This window comes from Triturus cristatus, chromosome 6 (genome assembly GCF_964204655.1).
Source record: "Triturus cristatus chromosome 6, aTriCri1.1, whole genome shotgun sequence".
NCBI lineage: Eukaryota > Metazoa > Chordata > Amphibia > Caudata > Salamandridae > Triturus > Triturus cristatus.
Genome location: NC_140589.1, coordinates 102,984,335 through 103,010,362, shown reverse-complemented (window position 1 = coordinate 103,010,362; position 26,028 = coordinate 102,984,335). Strand labels below are relative to the sequence as shown.

The 26,028-nt window shown below is 48.0% G+C and overlaps 1 protein-coding gene across 1 annotated transcript in view; it reads right to left on the bottom strand.

Annotated features, from left to right (window-relative positions):
- Positions 1-24,918, bottom strand: part of MRPL14 (mitochondrial ribosomal protein L14) — a 54,206-nt gene extending 29,288 nt beyond the window's left edge. Inside the window, exon 1 of the mRNA XM_085610289.1 lies at positions 24,783-24,918. The gene's annotated coding sequence lies outside the window, so the exon portion shown is untranslated. The remainder of the gene's footprint in view (positions 1-24,782) is intronic.
- Between the last annotated feature and the right edge of the window lie 1,110 nt (positions 24,919-26,028).

Sequence of the window (26,028 nt, the reverse complement as noted above, 5' to 3'; positions counted from 1 at the left end):
AACGTAAATAAGAGAAATTTAAAGTGTAGAAAAATGGTTCCATATTTTGAACATTTTTGCCGAACATGTTTCTGCACTTTAAATTTCTCCCATTAAAAAAAAATAATATATTGTATGTTTGCGTTCTACATGCAACGGTGCCACATATGGCGAAAGGTATGTCCTGTGCTGCAAGTTCATACGACTTAGGCTCTCACTCACTCATACAAATATATCCCATTCATATGCACACATGTTCATACATCCCCAAAGACCACACACTCACTAACAAACATGTCAGCCCAGTCATAGCGCCCACCCAGTCAAAGTATTTTGTTCAAACCACAGTATCTAGCTGTATGGTGAATAGACATTAGGCTTAAAGTCAATGAAGTGGGCCATGGGGGTGTCTGATAACAATATGCTAGTTGTTTAGCCTTCAGTAGCTCACAGTGATTTTTACTGATCAGAAGTCACTCTCACTACAGAAAAGGTTGCAGAGCCCGAGAAAGTTAATTAAACCCAAATCCGAACCCTACCGCTCTGAACTACATCACACAGGACTCTATGGTCAACCTCCTCTAGCAGCCGCAAAAACAGAAAAATCAGAGTGCAACAGACGGAGTCTTTCCCCTTGAGCAAAGAAGGCAGGTTGTGCATACAGAACGCACATGTAGAAGACGCTGCTGCAAATTATCCATGGCTCTTGAAGCCTTTAGTTCAATATATAATCCACTGTTTTGACTATTTTCATAGCACTAAGTATTGCCATACAGACCAGGCCTTGTTTCACAGAAAGCAACTTAATTCACTGCACACAACTTAAAAAAAGCAAATAAGCATTGACAAAGCCAATAGTTCTGGTTAGTTTGAAAGTAAAAGGGTTTCCTCACTGATTGGCAAGCTTGTGTGCATGGGTGTGTGGACTGGCAAGTGAGTGGGTGAAATGGAGAATGTGTCAACATTTGGATAGATGAATGAGTGCATGGATAATTAATGAGCGAGTACATGGATGTGCGAGTACACTAGTGGATGGCTGAATAAATGGGTGAGTGCACGAATAAAAGGGATGACGTATTGTATTATAGCATTCATCAAGCATTTAATATTCCGGTTGTGAGACACTGCAGTGTTGTTTCGGATGGGGGCTGAGGGAGAAGTACGCCACACCATGGGTGAGTGTGAGGCTGGCAGTCTTTTATATGTTGGAGGCCTGTGTGGGAACAACTTTGGTGTTATGAGTGATTAGTGAGGTGCTCTTGTCTTGTCTGCTCTGGTCATGCAGTACCTATCTGTGATGTAACAGAGGAGATGTGAGAGACAGACCTGCTGCTTACAACTGGAATTAGCACGCAGTTATAATTCCATTTGCAAATCCAGTCTACACTAAATAAAAAAAGACAATTACCAGTACCATACCAATGAAAGAATCACACCAAGGCAGGTGTAATCTTTTGTACTCAATGACATTTATTTATTTGCGGGTTTATATAGCGCTAGAATCGACTCCAATGGAGTATCTCTGCGCTTTGGGTCGGGTTTTCAGCTGATCAGTAGCAAACAGGGAGGGCTGGCCTAAATGTCATTTTTAAACAGCAAAGTTTTAAGTTGTTTCCTGAATTTCAAATGTTCGGGACATAGTCTTAAAGTTAGCGGGAGACTGTTCCACAATGTAGGTCCCACCACTGATAATGCTTTGCCACCATGTCTAGCCTTCTTGGCACGAGGCACTACCAACAAATGACCATTGCTGGATCTAAGGGTCCTGGTAGGAGTATAAGGAATAAATTTATTTTCCAGGTATAGGGGACCTTGCCCATTTATGCTTTTGTGAATCAGGCAGCATATTTTAAACTTAGTCCGTTGACGGATTGACAGCCAATGCAACTTTTCTAAAAGAGGTTTTGAAGCTGTTCTTGGAGGGGCATTAAGGACCAGTAGAGCTGCTGTATTTTGGATAACCTGTAGTTTGGCCAACACTCCCTCATTTGCTGAGAGGAGCAGGCCATTACAATAATCCAGCCGACTTAAGACAAGAGCCTGCACCAAGGTCCTTCTGGAGGAATCCGGCAACAAAGGGAAAACCTTGCGCAGCAGGCCAATAGTGTAGAAACAAACACCTGTGATGTAGTGGGTATGCTGCTTTAACACTAAATCCTGATCAAGACGTATCCCAAGATTTTTAACGACCTGCTTAGGTTCAGGAACCATACCCAGATCAGAGGGCCACCAATCGGGGGACCACAGTACCTTGGCTTCTCCAAACAACATAATCTCTGTTTTGCTGACATTGCATTGTAGGTAGTTGGAGGACATCCATTGTCCCACAGCCTTCATGCCTGCCGAAAAAGAGTTCTTAGTTTCCGTCGTGAGGGTTTTGAAGGGGAAGAGGAGCTGCGTGTCATCAGCATAGGACACGGGAATAAAACCAAATTTGCGCATCACTCTTGCCAGGGGTGCCACAAAGATGTTAAAAAGTGTAGGGCTCAGACAAGAGCCCTGTGGCACCCCTATCGTAATTTCTACTTCCCTGGAGCGGTAAGTACCCATGGTGACAGTCTGGGTACAGCCAGTAAGAAAACTCCTCAGCCAGGCAAGGGCTTTGTTCTTAACTCCTATGTTCGACAACCGGTCAACAAGAATGTTATGTGACACGGTGTCGAACGCTGCTGACAAGTCAAGCAAAACTAAGATTACCGAGTAACCTTTATCTTGAAGCATATGTAGATCGTCTACCACAGACAAGAGAGTAGACTCCGTGCTGTGTTTTGGCCTGTATTGCGCTGTACTGCTTTGCATAGTTTTTAACAGGATATTATTGTTGCACTCTACGGCATTTTATTGTGTAGAATAATATTTCTAGATTCTAGTACTAAGTACTGCACCGTATCACTGCTACACAGCAATGTATAGTATTTTTCATTAATCTAAACAATTACATTGTATAGTATATTTGCACTGAACAGTATTAGTATTGTATCACTGTACTGCGCCACTCAGTTGCGTATTACTGTACTGTAAGCAATTGTTGCACTGCACAGTATTGCACTGTATATAACTGGTGAAATGTTTATTACAGATGCAGTAGACAACACTTCACAGTATTCGTATTGCATCACTGTACTAAGCCGCTCAGTTGCATAGTACTGCACTGTAAGCAACTGTTGCGTTGCACAGTATAGCCCTGCACTGTATTGGTAAAGAGCGGCTCTACCTCAAGGGGGCAGCAAGGAACCAGGAGGCTGCGAGGAGCAGCATCCTAGGCAGGTGTCTGGGGTGTGACTTCGGAGCTCAGACAGAGCAGGTGCCGGGGCAGGAAAGCGCCGGAAGTCGGCCGCAAGAAAGCGCCGGAAGGCGGCCGCTGACGACACCACGGATGGAGACCGAGCCAGCCTCAGTGGCTGCTTCGAGACGTTCTACCTGCATGTGAATCACACCTAAGTGTTAAATAGAAGAAGTGTAGGACTAATTCCAAGCAATACAACATCACTTCAAAACAGTTACTTCACAAAAGCAAACAAAATGCCTCGTTCTAAAAAGGAAAATAATTTCTTGCAAACCAGATCGTACTTCTAAGAGGAAATACTTTCTTTTCATGCAGAATGTAGGGTGCATGTATTCTTGTGTTGAGGAGTGTAGGTATGCATATAATGTGTAAAGAACTGTGGAACTGCAGCCACTGTACAAAGGATTGTGGGTAGGAGAATGAGCAGGTTCTGCATTTCTAGTGTAGATAGACATACAAGAACAAGTGTTTGGTGAACTCTTCTTTTTCACCCTCTACTCTGAGGAAATACATGGCATAGGTGCATATACCAGTGCTTCCCAAACTTTTTAGAACCACGACCCACTTTGCAGGCTTTAAGGGTTTCAGTCTGTGATGAGCCATGTACGAGTAGAAGAAACCACATCATCGGCATGCTACAGTAAGGCTGGAGCTCACATATAATTGAAGCTATTTGGAAAAATGAGGGCGACCGACCTGATGGGTCTTGCTGTTCATCGTATTCTAGGACTTAATGAAAAGACCAACACAAAGTATGTGGAGGGGATGGGATGTGAGAGGACTCTTCTCTTGTAATACGGACGGTCTCTCTATGGAGAAAACCAATCCAATGACTGCTGAAGCAATGTGTGAAGACGCCTAACTTCTAATACTGACTGCAGGTATGCTGACGGTCTGCAGAAGCACAGTGTGATGACACATTTGTTGCAATACTGACTGAAGTTAAACTCATGGTGTCACTACAGAGAAAATCAATCCAATGTCTGTAGACTCAACGTGTGGAGACATTCCTTGTAATAAGGACTGCAGTTAAGCGGATGGTCTCTGAAGTGAGTGCACCCCTCACTGCTGTCGCTTATTTTGAGCGCAGAGATGGGACCCAGAAAGTCAGCTTCAAGAATGAAAACCAGGATAGCGAAGCAAGAGTGCTGCAAACATCTACGGTGGATGTTAAATGGTGGTGAAGGAGACTAACGGGATTAGTTCTAGGAGGAGATCTAGTCTAGTGGGTATGATGCAGACAGTGGAACAAGAGATCTGGCTTTAAATTCCAACATTTCAAGAAACTGATAGCACTGAAAGCGTACTTCATTCAATTATGTAGATTCAGTATAGATCTACAGTGTAGATTCCAATGTCCGGATGCAGCAGCTCAGGTAACGCTCTATTGCCAGCAGCGCTAACAACTTTCAGAAGCCAACAGCAGAGGTTGCTCTCATGCAAACAATTCAATAGTGGCAGGTGCCAGCAGCTCAAATGATAGAAACATCTCACCAATACCTGGTTGTAGCTGCTCAAATAATACAACAGTTCCAGCAGTTCAACCAGGAATAGTTACTCAAATAATACCCAGGTGCAGACAGGTCAAATAACATCCCAGTTTAGAGAGAGCCTGAATAATGTCCCAGTGGCAAAAGCTAAAATAACGCCCTTGTGCAATTCAAAGACTGCAAAATACCACCTCAGTGTCAGCAGTTCAAAAAAACCTTCCTAGTATTTGCGTCTTGGCAAAGACCCTTGGGTCAATCATGTATCAGTGGACTATGAGGACCAAAAATGATCTAAGGAGCCACAAGCAGAAATGCACGGGAGAGCTTCACCTCAAGAAAGCCAACAACTCCACAACACTGATCGCCAACCTCAGACTCAAACAACTCGTCACAACACCCACCCACTCTGCCGGACACACGCTCGACCCCACCTTCTCCGCCAGTGACCACGTCACATTCAGCCACACCACCAAACTCAACTGGACCGACCACCACTGCATCCACTTCTCCTTCAAGAAACACACCGCGCACAACCAACTGCAACAGACCCCATACCGCAACTGGAAAAAAGTAACCAAAGACCAACTCATCACCACACTCGCTCGAGACCCTCCACCCGAGCCCACCCAGACCGACGCAGCAGCTCACAACCTCAGACAATGGATCGACGACTGCGCCAACACCCTCGCCCCGATCAGGAAACCCTCCAACAGGCACACTGACAAGAGCCATCTGGGTCAACGCCGACCTTCAGAACTCCAAGCGCACCTGCAGAAGATTCGAGAGGCAATGGCGCAATGAACAGACACCAGACAACCACGCAGCTCTCAAACACCCGACGCAAACACCACCAACTCATCCGATCCACCAAAAGATCCTCCTTCAAGGAACGCATCGACAACAACGCACACAACAGCAAAGAGCTCTTCAACATCATGAAAGAACTCGCCACCCCCAGCTCCAATGACTTACCGCTCTCACTTACAGAGTAACAATGAGTTACTCTGCGACTCCCTTGCTACCTTCTTCCACCGCAAGATCGCAGACATCCACAACAGCTTCGACACCCAGACGCAGACGATAGACGCCGACCCCCCTGACCCAACACCCACCAAACACACCGACTTTCTGCTCTCCTGGAACAACATCACCGATGAAGACACCATCAAAATCATGAACACCATCCACTCCGGCACACCATCCAACCCCTGCCCTCACCACATATTCAACAAGACAAGCTCCATCATCGCACCCCAAGTCCAAAAGATAATCATCAGCTCCTTCGACACCGCCACCTTCCCTGAGATCTGGAAACACGCCGAGATCAATGCCCTCCTAAAGAAGCTCAAGGCGGACCCAAAGGACCTCAAGAACTTACAACCCTTCTCCCTACTCCCGTTCCCGGCGAAAGTAATTGAGAAGACCACAAACAGACAACTGACCCACTTCCTGCAGGAGAACAATGTCCTGGACTCCTCCCAATCCGGCTTCCGCAGCAACCACAGCACCACAACCGCCCTCATCGCCGCCACGGACGACATCAGGTCCCTATTGGACAAGGAGGAAACCGCGGCTCTCATCCTCCTGGACCTCTCGGCCACCTTCGACACAGTCTGCCACCACACCCTGCGCACACGCCTCCACGACGCAGGGATCCGAGGCAAAACCCTGGATTGGAGCACCTCCTTCCTCACCGGCAGAACACAGAGTCCGCCTCCCCATACCGATCCAAAGCCACCACGATCACCTGCAGCGTACCCCAAGGATCATCCCTCAACCCGACACTCTTCAACATCTACATGACACCGCTCCCAACATCGTCAGAGCACACCACCTCAACATCGTCTCGTACGCCAACTACACCCAGCTGATCCTCTCCCTCACCAAGGACCCGAACACCGCCAAGTCCAACCTCCACGAGGGAATGAAGGCTGTCGCAAATTGGATGAAGACCAGCCGCCTTCAACTGAACTCTGACAAGACGGAGGTCCTCATCCTCGGCTCCACCCCCTCTGTATGGGACCACTCCTGGTGGCAGACCACGCTGGGAGCTGCCCCGGCACCCACTAACCATGCACGCAATCTGGGGTTCATCCTTGACTCAACGCTCTCTATGACCCAGCAAGTCAACGCTGTCTCCTCCTGCTTCAACACCCTCCGCATGCTCCGCAAGATCTACAGATGGATCCCCACCGAAACAAGGAGAACGGTCACCCAAGCACTCGTCAGCAGCAGGCTGGACTACGGCAACGCACTCTACGCAGGAACCACGGCTACACTCCAGAAGAGACTCCAACGCATACAAAATGCCTCCGCACGCCTCATCCTCTGACTCCCTCGCCACAGCCACATCACCGCCCACCTTAGAGATCTGCACTGGTTCCTGGTCAACAAGAGGATCACCTTCAAACTCCTCACCCATGCTCACAAGGCACTCCACAATGTCGGACCAGCATACCTCAACGAACGACTGTCCTTCTACACCCCGAACCGCCGACCTCGCACTCGCCACCGTCCCACGCACCCGCCGAACGACTGCAGGCAGAAGATCCTTCACCGAACCTCGCTGCAAAGACCTGGAACACCCTTCCCGCCCACCTGCAGCAGACCCAGGACCTGCTGACCTTCAGGAGACTCCTCAAGACCTGGCTGTTCGACCAGTAGCTGCCTCCCCTCAGCGCCTTGAGACCCTCACGGGTGAGTAGCGCGCTCTACAAATGCTTGATTGATTGATTGAGCAGTCCACATGTCTCTCTGGATGCATATTGCTTCTGCCATTACATAGTACATATATGACATGTTGCCATCTAGGTGGTTTTGGTTGCATATATAAAAGAGAGAGGGAGAGGGAGAGAGAGGGAGAGGGAGAGAGAGGGAGAGAGAGAGAGAGAGAGGGAGAGAGAGAGAGAGAGAGAAAGCGAGAGAGAGAGAAAGCGAGAGAGAGAGAAAGCGAGAGAGAGAGAAAGCGAGAGAGAGAGAAAGCGAGAGAGAGAGAAAGCGAGAGAGAGAGAGAGAGAGAGAGAGAGAGAGAGAGAGAGAGAGAGAGAGAGAGAGAGAGAGAGAGAGAGAGAGAGAGAGAGAGAGAGAGAGAGAGAGAGAGAGAGAGAGAGAGAGAGGAGAGAGAGAGAGAGAGAGAGAGAGAGAGAGAGAGAGAGAGAGAGAGAGAGAAAAACGAGAGAGAAGAGAGAGAGAGAAAGCGAGAGAGAGAGAAAGCGAGAGAGAAAAGATTGTGGCATGTGAGGAGCTCAGTTACTATGACACTCAAGCTGTGCTTTGCACTAACTGGAGAGGTGCCGTGTGAGTGGCCCTTGGTGCTGGCTGCACAAGAGTCGCATCTAGCTATTCTTCTGCATTGAATGAGGTCAGGTGTAAACAAGGGCATGGATTAGGCAGCTGCCATGTCACAGTCAGAGAACATAGAATCACACTCAAGAGGCAGCAGATGCTAGACTATCTAGGATAATCTGTTGTGTGTCAGGATTTTCACAAAAAAGAAGTGTAGCTATACAGCTCTTGAAAAAAGAGAGAATTCCCTTGATTCTACAATTTGTAGAGCATAAAGTACTATGTCAGAAAAGTCTATATAAGAATTATTTTATTTATTTAATGGGTAGAGTATTCCACCTTATCACAATCTTTAAAAGAGGATTTTGCTCTGATCCGAACACCCACACGACAGAGGACAGACAGTGAAACAAAGACCCGCTGTACAAAGAAGAGGCACTTAAGCCTCATGGTGCGGGAACTTCTTATCAAATCCAAGGAAGAATGATAAATAGAGAGAATAAGTCTCCTAATACGATCAAAAGATTGTGATAAGGTGGAATACTCTACCCATTAAATAATGAAGGTAGAAGGACGTGAGGTTGCCATAACCTGCCGTCCTTTAAGCGAATAAGAGAGCCAGGAGTATGCATAAACTTCACCCCATCCAAAGGAATAATACTAATTATGGTGGGAGACAGAATTATGTTGTCTTGATAAAGATGGCATTATCAGTTTAAAGCCATCGAAACGCGTCGACGCTGTGGATAAGCACAATCAAAGGACCAATACAGACAAACCAAATACTGATTTATCAATGTATAAGAAGCTGGGATTCTGAGTCTAATGTGATGTGCATTTGTAAAGAAGAGTAATTGGATCTTACATTTTTGTCTGTTTCCATATTATGCTGGTCACAATTGTGTTATGTTGTTCAATGAAAATTAGATTGGATTGATATGTACTGTAGGATGTTTTTTAATAATTTTACTTGAAGTATTATGAAATGTTTTGTGATTTTATTTGTTTTAAACAGTGAGAAAAATATTTTCCTAAATAAAATAATTCTTATATAGACTTTTCTGACATAGTACTTTATGCTCTACAAATTGTAGAATCAAGGGAATTCTCTCTTTTTTCTGGTTAAAAGTACCTTATTTCCCTTGAGTTTTAAGGGGTCCTTCTCCCAAATTGTTTTACTTGCTATACAGCTCTGGACGTAGTATTAGTTACATAGGCTATCCTGGTGGCCTCCTCTTGGTGAAATTTGAAGTTGAGGAGTGGGACTGGTGTTGTTTAGTGTAAAGAGCAGGACTGGAGTTTTGTTGGTGGTAAATAGTCGGATTGGTGCTTTTTGGTGGTAAGGATTGGGGTTAGTGGTGTTTAGTATTAAGATGCTGGTTGGTGAAGTTTAGGGTTAAGGAGCAAGGTTAGTGAGGTTTATTGTTGAGGAGGGGTTTGGGGCAGCAGGATTTGTGTTTAGTGTTGAGGAGCGCGGTTGGTCATTTTTGGTGTTCAGTTAAAGAGCAGGGCCGTTAAAAATTTGGCACTAAGTAGAAGGATTGGTGTTTGATGTGGAGCTGGCTTATTGTCGATTTGCATTATTCTGGTTGACTTACCACATGTGTTGTGCCCCCTCATCATCTACTGGAGCAGAGATATTTCAGTGCCAGGTTTGAAACAAACACACTAGATGGCGGGACGCGGACTGAGTGCCACGATACGAATATGTTTTGTTTGGGGAATACCAGTGCCCCCTTCTTTTTATTTTTTTTTATCTGTGGAGCCTGCACGACTTGGCAAATAACTCAAAGATGGAAAGAAACATATGGTTTAATATACATTACTAACACCAACTTAAGGAGTAACAATTATTACAGAACAAGATCAATAAAGCCCTGATGAAGTTCAATGTATACTGAATGAAACGCTTTGGCTGTATGTCTTTGGTTGCTGGTCCATATATATTTTGAAAGTGGAATTAAATAAAGAGGAAAAAATAATTTTCTAACAACATATTTGAAGATTCGCGGACTTTTTTTTGTGGGTGCACCACTTCACCTTTATTTGAAAGAAACACACAGCAGCATTACACAGTAGTCATATAATGTATCGGATCTCGTAACCTGGAGTAATACTTCACCTAGAACTGCCAGATTGCTCCATATTAGCAGGATAGACGGCATTGTGACTAAATGAGGACACTGACTGAAAAGAGCAACTTCAACAAGTCATCTACAGCGCCAAGAGGTCGATTAATTGGCGAACAATGCGCTACACAAAAACTGTGCAAGATAACTCCGAGTTTGCAGTCCAGGATTCCCAACAGGATCTAATGATACGAGCCAAAAGCACAGCGCCCAGAATGCAGAAGATCGTTGAACCAGGCATGAACCGGAAACAGTGTCCTGTCCGTGTGAGTGAATTTAGCGCCACATGCTCTGAGGCCGGGGATTCTGCAAACATACAAGAACTGCTTCCGAGTGAACCAGAGCTCTGCAAAATCTGACCCACGACAGCCTTACACATATGTATTAAACTGCATATTGAGCTTACTGTCAATTTACAAGCGGGTTCAGTTTATAGCCCTAAATTTGACTGCAACAAGTGTCACTGACACTTTTATCGAGCGCACATGACAAAGTATATTTTTACAGCTCTTGCTCTTTGCCACACAGGAGGAGGGGCGGCTTCGCTGATAACCTGAGATGCTCTACACAAGACTTGTGTCGAAAAAATACTCCTCAAACAAGAGCTCGTAAATTGCTGGCTACAGAGCCCACTGGACTGTGAACTATCCGCAGAAAACAGAGTAATGACACAGCAGGGAAAAAAACATTATTGATGGAAAATAACAGAGAAGCGGCCTTTGCCTTGATCCACCTTTCAGACTGTTAAAGTGACTTGGCAAACGCACGAGCTAGAGATGAGACAGGGACCCACTGAGCAATGAACCGAGAGAGGCAACCCACTCTGACACCACAAGGCCAGAGGTAGCAGAGGATGGAGGCAACCATCTCTGACAACACAAGACCAGAGGCGGCGGATGGAGGCAACCAACTTTGACCCCGCTCGCAGGCAGGTTGCTCTCCACACCGCTGTACAGCCTCGGTGTACTGGTGTTTATTTTGCTGTTCATCTTGCTGCACTGCCTGTTTACCTGCTTCTTATTTTGCTGACTGCTTGACTGTATTTTCCTGCTGTCACCTGCCTAATTTCCTTTTCCTCTCCTGCTAGTCTTTGTGCCCCACTTGCCTTCTGTTCCCCCACGCCATCTGTCACCCATTCTTTTCCCGCTACGTCCCTGCCCTGTTCTCCCATTCGCCACCCCGCTCCCGCCTCCCAGCTGCTCCTCTCTCCCAACTCCCCTTATATGGAGTGGGCGCGCCTAAGGCAAGCCCATCTGCGACAGCGCCAGAACCCCTGGCCCCCGCTACCGCCACGATGCAGGTCAACGCTACGATCCCAGCACCCTCCACGCACTCAACACCGGACGACTACACACCTGCTTCCTGGCCGCACCGAAACGCACCCACGGACCTTTCACCTGCCGGAACTGCAGCTTCTTCGGCATCCGCCCTGCCAAACCGCCAACCTGGAAAGAACCCAACTACCTCAGATGCATCCTCCTCAACACCCGCTCCGCCCGCAAACACGCTGTTGAACCCTGGGACCTACTCGACTCAACCTCCCCAGACGTCGCCTTCCTGACGGAGACCTGGCTGAACCCCGCCTCGACACCCGACATCGTCATAGCCGTCCCAGAAGGCTACAAGATCACCCGCAGGGACCGCACCAACGGAGTAGGAGGAGGAATCGCCATTGTCCACAGGAACACTGTCAGAGTCTCGATCAACACCGACGACACCCTCAGCACCGCCGAACACCTGCACTTCCTGATCCACACCGACCACAACACCACACTCAGAGGAACCCTTGTCTACAGACCCCCGGACCTAGACCACAGTTCAGCGACTCCATCGTAAGCACACACGCCCTCACCTCCACGGACTACATCCTCTTTGGTGACCTGAACTTCCACCTCGAGAACAACGACGACACCAACTCCACCACCCTGATCGACAACCTAGCCAACCTCGGACTCAGACAACTTGTCACAACACCCACCCACTCCGCCATCTTCTCCGCAAACCCCCACGTCTCCTTCAACTACACCACCGACCTCCACTGGACCGACCACCGCTGCATCCACTTCACGTTCAAGAAGCCCACCACGCACCACCGCACCCAACAGATGCCTCGCCGCTGCTGGAGCAAATTCACCGAAGACCAGCTAAACACCTCGCTCGCCCAGAGCCCACCCACTAACCCCACCGACCCAGACACCGCCGCCGGCAACCTCAGACAGTGGATCGACAACTGCGCCAACACCATCGCCCCATTCAAGAGACCCTCCAACATTCACACCAGTAAGAAAGCCAGACCTCCAAGTGAACCTGCCGAAAACTGGAGAAGAACTGGCTCCGTGAACAAACATCGGACAGCTACGCAGCCCACAAGAGCACCACCCTCAGACACCATCACCTCATCAGATCTGCCAAAAGGGCCTCCTCCAAAGACCGCCTAGACAATAACGCACACAACAGCAAAGAGCTCTTCAACATCGTGAAGGAACTCTCCAACCCCAGCTCCAACACCAACGACGACCCACCTTCGCAAAACCTGTGCGACTCGCTGGCCACCTTCTTCCACCGCAAGATCGCAGACATCCACGACAGCTTCAACGCCAAGCCTGCCCTGACAACCACCGAGACCTCCGCCCCCACGACCACCATCCGCACCAACCGCCTGGACCAACATGTCCGACGACGACACCATCAAGACAATGAACACCATCCACTCCGGATCTCCGTTAGACCCATGAATGAATGAATATACATTTTATAGTGCGTGAACTTAGCCCAGGGGCATCAAGGCGCTGCGGAAAGAGATCAAGGTAAGAGATGTCCGGGGATTTCAGGGCTTAGATGTTAGGACAAGTAAAAAGCCAGTTCTTCAAGGCTTTGTGGAATATGGAGTGAGTTTCCAGAGTGGCAATTGGGGAGCAAAGTGAATTCCATAAATTGGCCCCTATCAGCGAGAAAGCCCTGCCCCCCCACCTAGCTTTCCTGACCCTGGGAACAGTTACCAGGTTCTTGCTTGCAGATCTCAAGCCCTTGCCGGGAAAGTATCTTTGAAACATTTTGTTAATGCCTTCTGACCCCCTATTGTGGACAGCCTTGTGGACCAGGCATAAGGCTTTGCCCACACCACATCTTCAACAAAGCCAGCACAACCATCGCACCCCATCTCCAGAAAGACATCAACATCTCCTTCGAGACAGCAACCTTCCTGAAGAGCTGGAAGCACGCCGAGATAGACGCCTTACTCAAGAAACCCAAGGCGGACCCGAAGGACCTCAAGAATTTCCGGCCCATCTCCCTGCTCCCGTTCCCGGCGAAGGTCATCAAGAAGACCGTCAAACAAACGACCCACTACCTCGAGGAGAACAGCATCCTGGACCCTTCCCAATCCGGGTTCCGCAGCAACCACAGCACCGAAACTGCCCTCATCGCCGCCACCGATGACATCAGGACCCTGCTAGACAACGGAAAAACAGCGGCCCTCATCCTTCTGGGCCTGTCAGCCGCCTTCAACACGGTCTGCCACCGCACACTACGAACACGCCTCCACAACGCCGGGATCCAAGAGAAGGCCTTGGACTGGACCACCTCCTTCCTCGCCGGCAAAACACAGAGTCCCCCTTCCCCCCCCTTCCGCTCCGAAGCCACCGAGATCATCTGCGGCGTACCCAAAGGCTCATCCCTCAGCCCAACGCTGTTCAACATCTACATGGCACCACTCGTCCAGAACCAACCTTCACGAAGGAACAAAGGCTGTCGCCGAATGGATGAGGAACAGCCAACTGAAGCTGAACTCGGACAAGACGGAGGTCCTCATCCTCGGATCCACCCCCTCGGCCTGGGATGACTTCTGGTGGCCAACCGCACTGGGAACAGCCCCAACACCCACCGACCACGCACGCAACCTAGGGGTCATCCTCGACTCCATCCTCTCCATGACTAAGCAGGTCAACGCCGTCTCTTCCTCATGCTTCAACACCCTCCGCATGCTTCGCAGAATCTACAAGTGGATCCCCACCGAAACGAGAAGAACGGTCACCCAGGCCCTCGTCAGCAGTAGACTGGATTACGGAAACGCCCTCTATGCAGGAGCCTCGGCCAAACTCCTGAGATGGCTGCAACGCATCCAGAACGCCTCTGCACGCCTGATCCTCGCCGCAGCAACATCACACCCCACCTGAGAGACCTGCACTGGCTCCCCATCAACAAGAGGATAACGTTCAAGCTCCTCACCCACGCACACAAGGCACTCCACAACACTGGACCAGCTTACCTCAACAGACGATTCAAGCTTCTACACCCCCACTCGCCAGCTCCGCTCCCCCGACCTAGCCCTTGCCACGGTCCCCCGCATCCGAAGAGCGACCTCCGGCGGCAGATCGTTTATCCACCTCGCCACCAAGTACTGGAACACCCTTCCCACCCACCTACGGCAGACCCAAGACCTGCTGACCTTCAAAAGACTCCTCAAGATCTGGCTTTTCGAGCAGTAGCAGCATCCCTCACCCCCCAGCGCCCTGAGACCCTCACGGGTAAGTAGTGCGCTTTACAAATGTTATGATTGATTGATTGACAACACAAGCCCAGAGGCAGCAGAGGATGGAGGGAACCATCTCTGACAACACAAGCCCAGAGGCGGCTGAAGATAGAGGCAACCATCTCCGACAACACAAGGGTAGTGGCTTAGCTATAATTTTTAGGAGCTCTTATAGCTGCATCCCCTTATCACTACCAGGTTTAGATGGCGCGTAGAGTTGGGATTCCTTTTGAATTTCTCGGCTCATCAGACGATTGCCGGGGCTCTGATTTATCGGCCTCCCGGCCCGGCCGGAAAGTTTCTCGAGTCTATAGGTCAGGCATCTGCGTTTATTGCTGCCAATCATAGATAGGGTTTTCTTCTGGGCGATTTCAATATCCATATGGATAACGCACAGGATCCAGACACTATAAAATTGTATGATTCCCTTGATATATTTTAACTTTATTTCGTACCTTAAAACAACCTACAAATGAAAAAGGGCACACTTTAGATCAAGTTTTTGTGCCTTAACGTGGTCGGACCACTTCTTAATAAATTTTAGCATCAGAAAGGATCCTGAATAATCGGATCCCATGGGCAAATCTCTTCTCCGCAGTAGTTTTAGACCTTTTCATTTGATTTTACCAGAGGCAATACAGAGTGCCCTGTGCCAATGCCCTCTCCTTCTTAGTGGTCAGCCTGAAGAGGATGTGCTTTCCCTGGAGAATTGGCTAAATCAGCAGGCGCAGAATTTGGCCCCCTCTACAATGAAGGCAGCAAAACTCACTAGAGTTTCAGCCCCCTGGTTTACAACCGCTTTAAAAACCAGTAAAAGTGCTTGTAAACATTTGGAACGGATATGGCGAAGACATTACAGTCCTGTGGATAAAGCCACTTATAGCCAAGCTTTAAAAGAACATTATAATAAAGTTCGAGAGGAGAAAAAAAAAATGTTTCTACGACTAAAATTGAACAGGCGGCTAACAGGAGTCTGGAACTTTTCGCTATTGTGAAGGGTTTTTCTTCCCCTTCTTCTGTTAGTCGCCCGTTCACTCCCACTAGTGACTAGACTAAGCAGGTGGCTAGTTTTTTCCACGACAAAATCTTGGGTATCCAGAATTCTTTTAAGGCTAAACCCTGTGAGGGGGTGGTAGTTGACCACAGCCGAGATGCAGGTCTCCTGCAAATCCCTAACATTAGTCTCAGTCATTCTCTCTCTCTCTCATGAAAAATCTCAAGTCTGGCTCACCCTCAGATCCTTGTCCGGCAAAAGTTCTGTCGTCTATAGCAGAAGTGATTAATCCTAGTGTAAACTCTATTTTAAATTCTCTTCTGCGGGAGGGCCTTATGCCTCAAGTTTGGAAAAGCGCTAAAATCCTACCTCTTTTTTAAAAAAACACGGCTGACCCAGATGATGTAAGTAATTATAGGCCGATCTCCCGTCTGCCCTTTTTTTCCAAAGTTTTGGAGAAATTTGTGAATGAAGTTATCACAAATTTTGTTGAGGCCAATAACCTTCTTCACCCCAGTCAGTCAGGTTTCAGAACCAACTTCAGCACTGAAACGGCCCTGCTGGAGGTGGCCGAGACAGTTAAAACCACATTGGATAGGGGTGGTAGCGCAGTTCTGGTGCTTCTTGATCTCTCCGCGGCCTTCGATACCATCCCTCACAAGCGTCTATTACAAAGACTGGAGGAGGGCGGGCTTGGAGGCTCGGTACTGAAATGGATGAGATCTTTTCTTAGCAACCGTTCTCAAACAGTCTGGACACCCCCTTTTTCAGCTGAAATCCCCTCCTTGAATGTGGGGTCCCACAAGGATCTATTCTTAGACCCACGCTGCTTAATCTGTACATAGCCCCTCTTGCCCTTCTCGATGAGAAGTATGGCGCTAAAATAGTGTCATACGCGGACGACACTCAATTGTTGTTCACGTGCGAGAAGGGCATGGAGTTTGATGGGGACTGCTTAAAAAAACTGCCTCATGGAGATGTTTCAATTGCTGGAAGTCAAACTGTAAAGCTTACAAAACAATAAAGATTTATTTTGTTAAAGTTATATTCTTGTTTAATAGTGACAGCTGGCTTTCGATGATGGTGTGTTACTGAAAATGTAGAGGTGTGACATGAGCGCCTCTACATTTGTCAGTACTGCGACAGCAGTTCACGGTGCAGGTCAGAATGGAGGTACACTGAGTAATGCATGCCCAGGGTGAGGGATGCCAGTCCCGAGTTTCCTAGATAGCTTTATAAAGGTAGCTCACAGGCCTTTACCTCACCTTCGGTATTTCACGATGCTTCTGAATATTTCTCTTATCATTTTTCTTACTTACACTGTAACTTTCTCTATCGCTCACACAGGCATAAACATGCCAAGGAAGACTGTGTTACTTATCCTGCCTATCAATAATTCCAAAGTTGAATGATAATTTTTTTAATCTTGCTCTGCTATAAATAAAACGGATCTCAACAATTTAGGCAATATAAACTTTTGATTATGCCTGTGAGGCAAACATTGTGCAGGACTGCAGACATAAACGCCCTGGTGATTTCAATATAAAACATTGGTCTGTAGTTGTTAAAAAAAAAAAAAAGGAAAATAAAAGTTTGAGGACATTTATATACTGCCAGACATTGTATTGATTCTTAAATTTTCCATTTATTGAAATGTGCCACCATGTTAGTGACATACTTTACAGCACGGTATCTTTAGGCACTGTCCATCACTGCTGGATGATGGACTGTTTCTCCACCACCGGGTTCCGCCAGTGCAGTTTGTTAATCCCTCCCTATGTAACCATGCCCCAAAGTGCTCCTAGACTACTGCACGACGGTCAGTACAGCGTTACAAAAACAATAAATATAAGAAAAGCATACACAAAATGGTAAATGCCAATCTACTTGGTTCCAGCCCCCTTTAGCATAATTCTCTGAATAGAACACCAGATGGGCTAAGAATTTTTTTTTTTTTTATTGATTTGAGTTTTATATAGCGCTGGCTAGACCCGGAGGTATCAGAGCGCTTTACATAAGGTTCCACAAAATTACATAAGTTACAAGTTACATCAGTTATTAGCAAAACATTTAAGGCGCGTAGAAGACAAGATAAATGGAGCTTAGAAGGGTAAGGGGGTGGTGTAAAAGGGTAAGGGGGTGGTGTAAAGGGGTAGGAGGGAGATAGGATGGAGTGGGTTGGCTCCTGAGGCGAAAAGCCGGGAGTAGACGCTGTTGCTGCTATAATTAGACCTGCTCACCTTTTAAAACTGTTTTTTAACTTTGTACAGCACTCTGGCACTTTAGGATATCACGGAGCTGATCTAGCGCTCACGTGACCCCTTACACCGGCCTCCTTCGCCGCTGGCCACGCCCACCGCTAGGCCACGCCCCCTTCCCGCCCTTAAGACCTCCTATATTAAATGTGCAACTACAGAACGCGCAGCGGACGTGCGCAGCGGGCGCGCCGTTTGCGCGCCGAAGGCGCGCCTAAGGCAAGCCCGTCTGCGCCCGTCCGCGGCCGGACGGGGCTAGGGGCACGACTCCATGCCAAATTCATCTCTTACTCCTCTGAGGAGCTTACCACCCTCCAAGGCCATTGGCCACTCTCGGATTGTGTCTGTAGGCACATTACCTCATTAGGTCTTGTACCTTCTTCCACTCCTACTCCACCGTTTTCTTTGCCCGCCTCTTCCCCACAATGCCCTCGCCCACCCGACCCTCTCCCTCCCACTCCGTCACTATCCATTCTTTTACTTAACACCAGGTCAGCGGTCAAGCACCATCATGAGCTCTTTGTCTTGCTCGACTCTGAGAAGCCTGACTTATTGCTCTTGACCGAAACCTGGTTTTGCGACTCCTCCCTCCCCGTTCTCTTGGCTACCCTCCCCCCCTCCTATGTGGCCTTACGGGCTGACCATTCGGCAGGCAGGGCTGGTGGTGGAGTGGCGATAATCGCTCGATCGGAACTAAAGTTTCAAACCATTCCCTCGACCCCCATTCCTTCCACTGAATTTCTTACAGCTCGCTCCCTCGCCTTTTCCCCCCCCATCACCTGTCTCCTAATGTACCGTCCTCCCAAGCCTTCGCCCCTATTTTTGCCGGCTTTTCAAGACCTACTAGCCAACATGGTGGTCAACTATGCATCGGTCTTGGTATTAGGGGATTTCAATTACTGGCCCTCGGACCCTTCTGAGTGCACAGCCTCGAAAGAATTTACTGAGTCCCTCACATCTCTAAATTTTATGTCGCACGTCTCTGTCTCCACTCACTCTCACGGTCACATACTTGACCAGGTCTGGTCCCTTAACCTTCCAGTCTCCCCGGTGACGGTTTCCCCCTGTCCTTGGTCCGATCATGCCCTTATCTCCTTCTCTATCTCTCCCAACTCGGTGCCCAAAGTTCCCCACGCCAAAAATACCTGGGCGCGAAATTGGAACAGAGTTGACTTTCCTACCTTGACGTCCCACCTTCGGAATACTATCCCATCCCTCTCTGGTCTTCCGTCCGACTCTCAAGCCAACATCATCAACACCTGGATGACTATGGGTTGTGACTCAGTGGCTCCCCTGCGTCGCATCTCCGCCCGGCGACCCAAGGAGTCTAACAGGTGGTTCAATGACCACCTATAAGAATTAAAACTGTCCGCTCGTCAGGCAGAAAGGCACTGGAGGAAAAATTACTGTCCCTCACTTAAAACCCTTTATCTGACATCACTCGCCCACTACAAGACTGCAATCCTTGCTGCCAAAACTTCTTATTTTTCTACAAGAATTTTGTCTGCTGAAAATAAATCTAGGGAGATCTTCAGCATAGTGCAGGACCTAGCCTACTCCGACAGGGCCTCACCTCAAATCCCCCCATCCCAGCCTCTATGTAACCAACTAAACACCTACTTTCTTGATAAGATTGTTACCATTAAGGCCAACATCCCCCCTCCCTCCCCTGCTTTTGTTGACCCTTCTCCTCCCACTATTCAAAACTGTCTTACTTCCATCCCTCCCCTCACTGAAGAGGTATTCCTGGAGATACTTCCCAAAGTAAAATCAGGCTCTCCGGCTGACATCTGTCCGGCGCGAGTCCTCCAACAAATCTATTCCTCTTGTCCTGAACCTCCCATCACCTTCCTTAACAGCTCTTTAGCGCAGGGAGTAGTGACCCCTACGCTCAAATCAGCCACCATAGTGCCCATTCTAAAGAAGCCTGGCGCTGACCCATCCATCTCAGCAAATTACCGCCCCATTTCCCTGCTGCCCTATCTGGGCAAGGTGCTGGAGCGCTATGTCACCGCGGTATTCAGCACCCACGTAGAGGCCAATGGGGGACTGGCTTCCCGCCAGGCTGGCTTTCGACCTAGGCACTCGACTGAATCAGTCGTGGTATCAGTCCTAGACAACCTCAGGAAGGGTATGGATAACAACAAACACCAGGTGCTGGTACTCCTCGATCTCTCCGCCGCATTTGACACGGTAGACCATACCATCTTATTGTCCCGTGTCAAGGCGGCTGGAATTGAGGGATCAGCCCTGGTGGGGCTTTCCTCCTTCCTGAGGGACCGCACCCAGGCGGTCCGACTAGGAGACTTCACAACCACCCCACTCCCCGTCACGTGTGGTGTCCCCCAGGGTTCTTCTCTGTCTCCCCTACCATTTAATCTTTACATCTTCCCCCTCATCTTTGCTCTTCAGCAGCTGGAGGTCACCGTGTATAATTACGCGGATGACCTCCAGCTCATCTTTGACCTATCCTCTTCTCCCCTCTCTGTCTCCAGATTCCAGCACACTATGTCATTTATCAGGGACTGGATGAACCACAACCATCTCAAATTGAACCCGGATAAAACCGAGTTGGTTCTTACCGGAGGCTCTTCCAGTCCCTGGAACTCTCTCTTCTGGCCCTCAACCCTTGGTCCCGCCCCCACCCCTTCTACCACGGTCAAAACACTAGGGGTCAAAATGAATAATCAGCTCACCCTTCACTCTCAAATTAGTTCTGTAGTTTCTTCCTGCTTCCTCACCCTCCGTACTATTCGCACTGTCGCCCGTTTCTTTTCCCCTCAGGCACTCAAAATGATCATGGCCGCTTTAGTGATATCACGGCTGGATTATGCCAACGCTCTTTACAACGGCATACAATCTTAGGAGGCTACAGTTGGTTCAAAACCAAGCTGCCCGGCTGGTCTTTGGTCTCCCTCGCTATCATCACTCCACACCCCTCCTCAGGGAGCTCCACTGGCTCCCTGTTAAGGAACGTTCTCTGTTTAAAACCGCCTGCATGGTATTCCAAGCCCGTCAAGGCACCGCCCCCGCCTTCATTTCCTCATTATTAAAAGAATATGTACCCCCCAGAGAACTTCGTTCCTCCACCAAGTCCCTCCTTCAAATCCCACGCTTCAGATGCAAAAAGTGGGGTGGGTCCAACTTCTCCACCCTGGCCCCCACTCTTTGGAACTCCCTCCCAGACCACCTCCGTGCGGCTACCCATTATGTATCCTTCCGTAAGGATCTAAAAACGTTTCTTTTTAAACAGGCTTTCCATGCGTAATCTTCCCTTCCCGGGTCTACCATCGGTTCACGCTTTGTCTCTGTAGCCATTACCCTTTATCAGCGCCAAGAAACCGTTCGGTGCACGCTGCGCTCTATAAATGTTTTAAATTAGAAATTAGAAATTAGGATGGAGAGACGAAGGAGGGTTTGCCCAAACCCCTGCTGGGTAGGTGACGGCCGAGGGGGGAAGTCCACAGCCCATCTTCTCTAAAGCCATCAGGTAGCTCCACCGGGCATCAGCCAAATAGCTAGGTCTCAACGGGAAAACATTTAAAGAGCATAGAGGACAGGATAAATGAAGCGTAGAGGTGAAAGGGGGTGGGGTAGGAGGGAGAATACAACAGAGAGACGAAGTAAGGTCTGCCCAAAGTCTGGCTGGGTTGGTGACGGCCGAGGGGGTAGACCACAGCCCATCTCCTCTATAGCTATCAGGTAGCTCCACCGGAGATCGGCCAAAAAGCTTTGGTTCCACGGTCAGAGGTAAGTTCATAGATTAAGTATTCTGATGGGTGGGCCGGTTGGGGGATGGGTTCGAGGTCTGGTTGATGTCCGGTTATTTCTCAGAGTAGTAGCACGATGCAATAGGGTTCACTGTGGCATCCATCTTGGGGCCAGGCAAGGGATTTTAACCTTAAAGTTAAATTAAGCTGGTCCCCATTTGTGTCTTTCCCTCAAAAGGGGGAGGGGAGGTGTTTGTTGTGCAATGGAGCAACTTGAGGCCAGAGCCAGTGTTTGCTTGCCTCCCAAGTAGGAGAGTATTTCAGCATTATAGCTGTCAGGGGGAGAGGCGGCCGCCATAGTAGGATCAGGCGGGGGGGCTCCAGTATCCCTCTCGGTTGCTTATGACGCTAATCGAGGTCTTCCCTTGACTCCTGAGCTGTTGTTTCAATCAACTGTGCAGCCTCTACGCTGTAGATGCTAATTGCTTTGAACCCCCAGCGACGATCTTCAGCAGGCGCCATGTTGGGGTCAGGCGCTTTTCAAAACAAGCATTTGCAATGCAATAGGTCTCGCATTTATAAGAGTTTGAGCTATTGGCATTGTAAGTCTGCTGCTTTCAAGTCCAATGCCAGATGCCAGCTTCGCGCTTGAATGCCTCAGATGCACTGGCCATAAACCGCATTCCTAAGGTCTTGTGCCCCTTACTAAATCTCTCTGAATGCGTGAGGCGGTGCAGGAAGTAGCTGATGGCAAATGGAATGCGTGTGGTTGTGCGCGTAACCGCCACCCGATCCGCCTGGGAAGCCTTTGGGAGCATTTTCGGAAGCCCCTACATAAGTCTCGCTGAGCAATCGCTTACGCGATAGCCAGGCGAGACCTAATGAGCGATCGCTTACGCGATAGCCAGGCGAGACCTAAAAGGGCTCTTGGATAGTATTGATTTAAATGCCATAATAGTCTAAGGAGGACAGTGTCGGGAGTCCACAGCCTCACCATTGGGACTCCGGTGATGTTAATGCCCCCGCACACCGTGTTTCGTCTCGCGGTGAGTGTCAGCAATGGCGAGCGGGATCCTCCCGGGATCGTTGTTGTCTCCTCCCAGCATTGGGCGCACCCCCTCCGTACCGGTGGGCTTCACACTGCACCTCAGCCGTGTCACTCTTGAAGGATCACTGCCCTCATGGTGAGAGAAGGTGCTGTTCTTCAACTACTCCGCTTTCTTGGGACAGACGAGCCCGGTGGTGCCGATTTTGCGGTATGCACGGATATCTCCGCAAAGCTCAATCGGATACGGGTCAAATTTATTTCCAGGAATCTGCTTGTAATCGGGTGGCGGGATCGTTGCTTTAGGAAGGGAAACAATGCCTCGGAGCGCTGTTCAGGGGGTTGGAGAGAAAGTTCAGAATGTAAGAATGTATATTGAACTTAGTTGCGATGTCCTAGAGAGAGGGATGAAAAGAAAGGTTCTATATTCACATCTTAAGATTTATCCATATTAGATTTAGTTCTAACAAAAAGGACTCTGGGGAGGAGGAGGATACCGAGCGGTCATAAGGGCGAGATGGACAGGGGTATGGAGCGACTTGGGAGTTCCGTCACAATCTAATGATATTCTAGAGGGCATTCTAGGAACCCTAACTTATGCTCTGAATTGGCTAAGAATCAGAGAGTAAAGATTAGTCTGGCTGTGAAACAAAACAATCCTATGCTCTCACCCAGTGTAGAGAAACACTTCCCTGACTGCCTTATGCCGACAGGGAGTTAAAAACACCAGACACAAGTTAGCCGTTTGAAGGGACCATGAAACCTGAGGTAGCCAGAAAAGAACGACATGGTTTTGTTGCTGAGCAGTCTACAGATCTTCACAGCAGTGGTATACTGATGGTAGATATGTAAAAAAGAATCCACCAGATATGGAGCCTGCACCATAACGCTTTACAAGAAGAATATTGTTTAAATCTCTTCCAGGTGTAATCAGCGGGTAGAAATCCCGCCAACACTATTAATGTTGCTTGAAGACAAAGAGACATAAGGTCTGGAAAATCCCCACTGCGAGGAGCTGGCCAAGCCGAATTCGCCATATGATTTCGGTCGCTGGAAAATGGGCAGCTTGAAATCTAGTTGTGCTTTCGTTGATGCTGCTACTCTTCCCTGGACAATTGTGATACAAAACAGTAGGAAGATTGCCAGTGCAACACGAACTATTTTTGGTTCATTAAATCACATCGGATTTCCAGTGTACCATCACAACACAAGTGCTAACAGTCTGAACCAACTACCTGCAGTTTAGTATTATTGTTTTCAATTGTGAAGTGTTTACATTGTAGTTTACATTTGTGTAGACATTGTTAATTTCTAGCATTATATTTTCTGTAGGCATTGGAGCTCTGGTAGTTCACTTCCAACATGTAGCCCCATACACATGCTAGGGCAGATTCACCCCAACAGTACAACAGACACCCCACATAAACCAAAAGATTGTGAGAATTAACCCCCAAACCGCCGCACCCTTAGGCGCTCAAGACTGCACCTAAGCCATATACCAAACAGTGCGTATCAAATGGTACAAGTCACTCCCCACATAGCCATTCGGCAAAGAGAAAGCTAGCAAGTTGGTCAGATGACCATATGACCTTCTACCATAACGTAATGCGACCAGACAGGCAATGGACAACAATTCACCCACGTGGCGTGAGACAGTTCAAAGTAGTCCATCCACCCAGAGACACGTAAACACAAAGATCCCACAGAAAAGCAGATACTATAGGGTGTGTAACTGTCCTCTATGGTAAATAAAAGCTAGGAATGCTGCTTGACGTTCGACCGGTTGACAGTTATGTCGTTCAGATGTAAAAATGTGGAACGGCTACAACTTTGCAAGAACACGCAATTAGCAACAAATAGCGCTCACACATCTCACAGTGGAAAGAGGAAGACTACTGAACTTGGAGCAAAAGGGACATGTGCCGCCTTCAGGGAAAGTTCTTGAGCAGAAACTTTTATTTTTAAATAAAAAAATCTTTTGTAAAGAAACCAAGAGAATGCAGGAACAACGTACACTTTCACAACTAGACCACATGAGATCCTGTCGTGTAGGCGCAGTTTTCGGCGCCAGTGCTTACCGATAAGGTAGTACCGAGGTTATCTGTGCTGTACGGACCGGTCACCCTGACATGCCGTCCAATTTCCGGAGAACAAATGGTCCCTTCCGCCCTGGCCAGGCACCCAATAGCAGAACAGGATTCGGGGGCTTGCAGCAGTCATAGCGTCGGTAGGAATGACGTGTAAGAAAGAGCTCTCTCCGGGTCAGAAGAGGCAGGGGCAGCACAGGTAAAACCCACGGGTAACTAAGAAACCTCGAGTAGTATTAACACGGACACGATTCTTCTAAATGTCCTGTATTTGTATTCACGTCTTGGCAACATGGCAATATTACAACGTTTCTTTCTGACAAGAAAATCCCGGCAAAGTCAGACTGTAATTAATAAGCACAATCAGATGAAAACAAACAAAAAGATCGTTTGTACGATGTACATAAAAGCCCGGAACAATCTTATTTTCAATTATACTCCAAAATCATCCATACGTGTCAAATGCATGGTATGATAGTTTTGGTTTTTTTTAGACAAAAGCATACGTGCCAATATACAAGTCCCCTTTGGTGGGAGATCTGGAGGAAACAATTGGAGTATTTTATTTTTCAGATGAACTTAATTGGGGTAGAGGGAGTTTAAGGCGAGAGAATGCTAAAATAGCATAATTTGTATCTAAATAGCATAATTTGTATCTTTAAATAATTGAGCCTCGAGTCTAAATCGGGGATAGTGTTGTGTTATAAGTTATTGGTTAACTTTAGTTGTTGCGCATGGAATTTCACTAATTCCATGCTTTTTTAAAATGTATGTATTTAATGCATTTTTATATAGCGCGGACTTTACCCAAAGGTGTCAGAGTTCTCTACAATAGAACCAAGTACATCACATAAGGAGTTTTACATACTTACAATCGGGATAGTTAAAAAAGTAAAATAAAATAAGAGGTGGCAAACAGACAAAAAAAAACGAACACAGAAAACCCCCAAAACATTAGGTTACTATATGTATAGAATACATATTTACAACGTTGGGCTCAGGTGAATGCCAAGCGGCCTTGAGGGACATGAAAAGGGATGTATTAATTCTGGAAGTGTCTTTGGAAGAGAAGTGATTTGAGGTCTGTTTTGAAAGTCCAGGTAGAGGTGGTGGTTCGGAGTAATGGAGGAAGCGCGTTCCAGATTCTAACCGCATTGCCTGAGAAGGATTGAGCCATAGATCTTTCCCTTTTGAGAGTAGGGGGCTCGAGCAGTATGTTTTCAGCATTGCGTGAAGG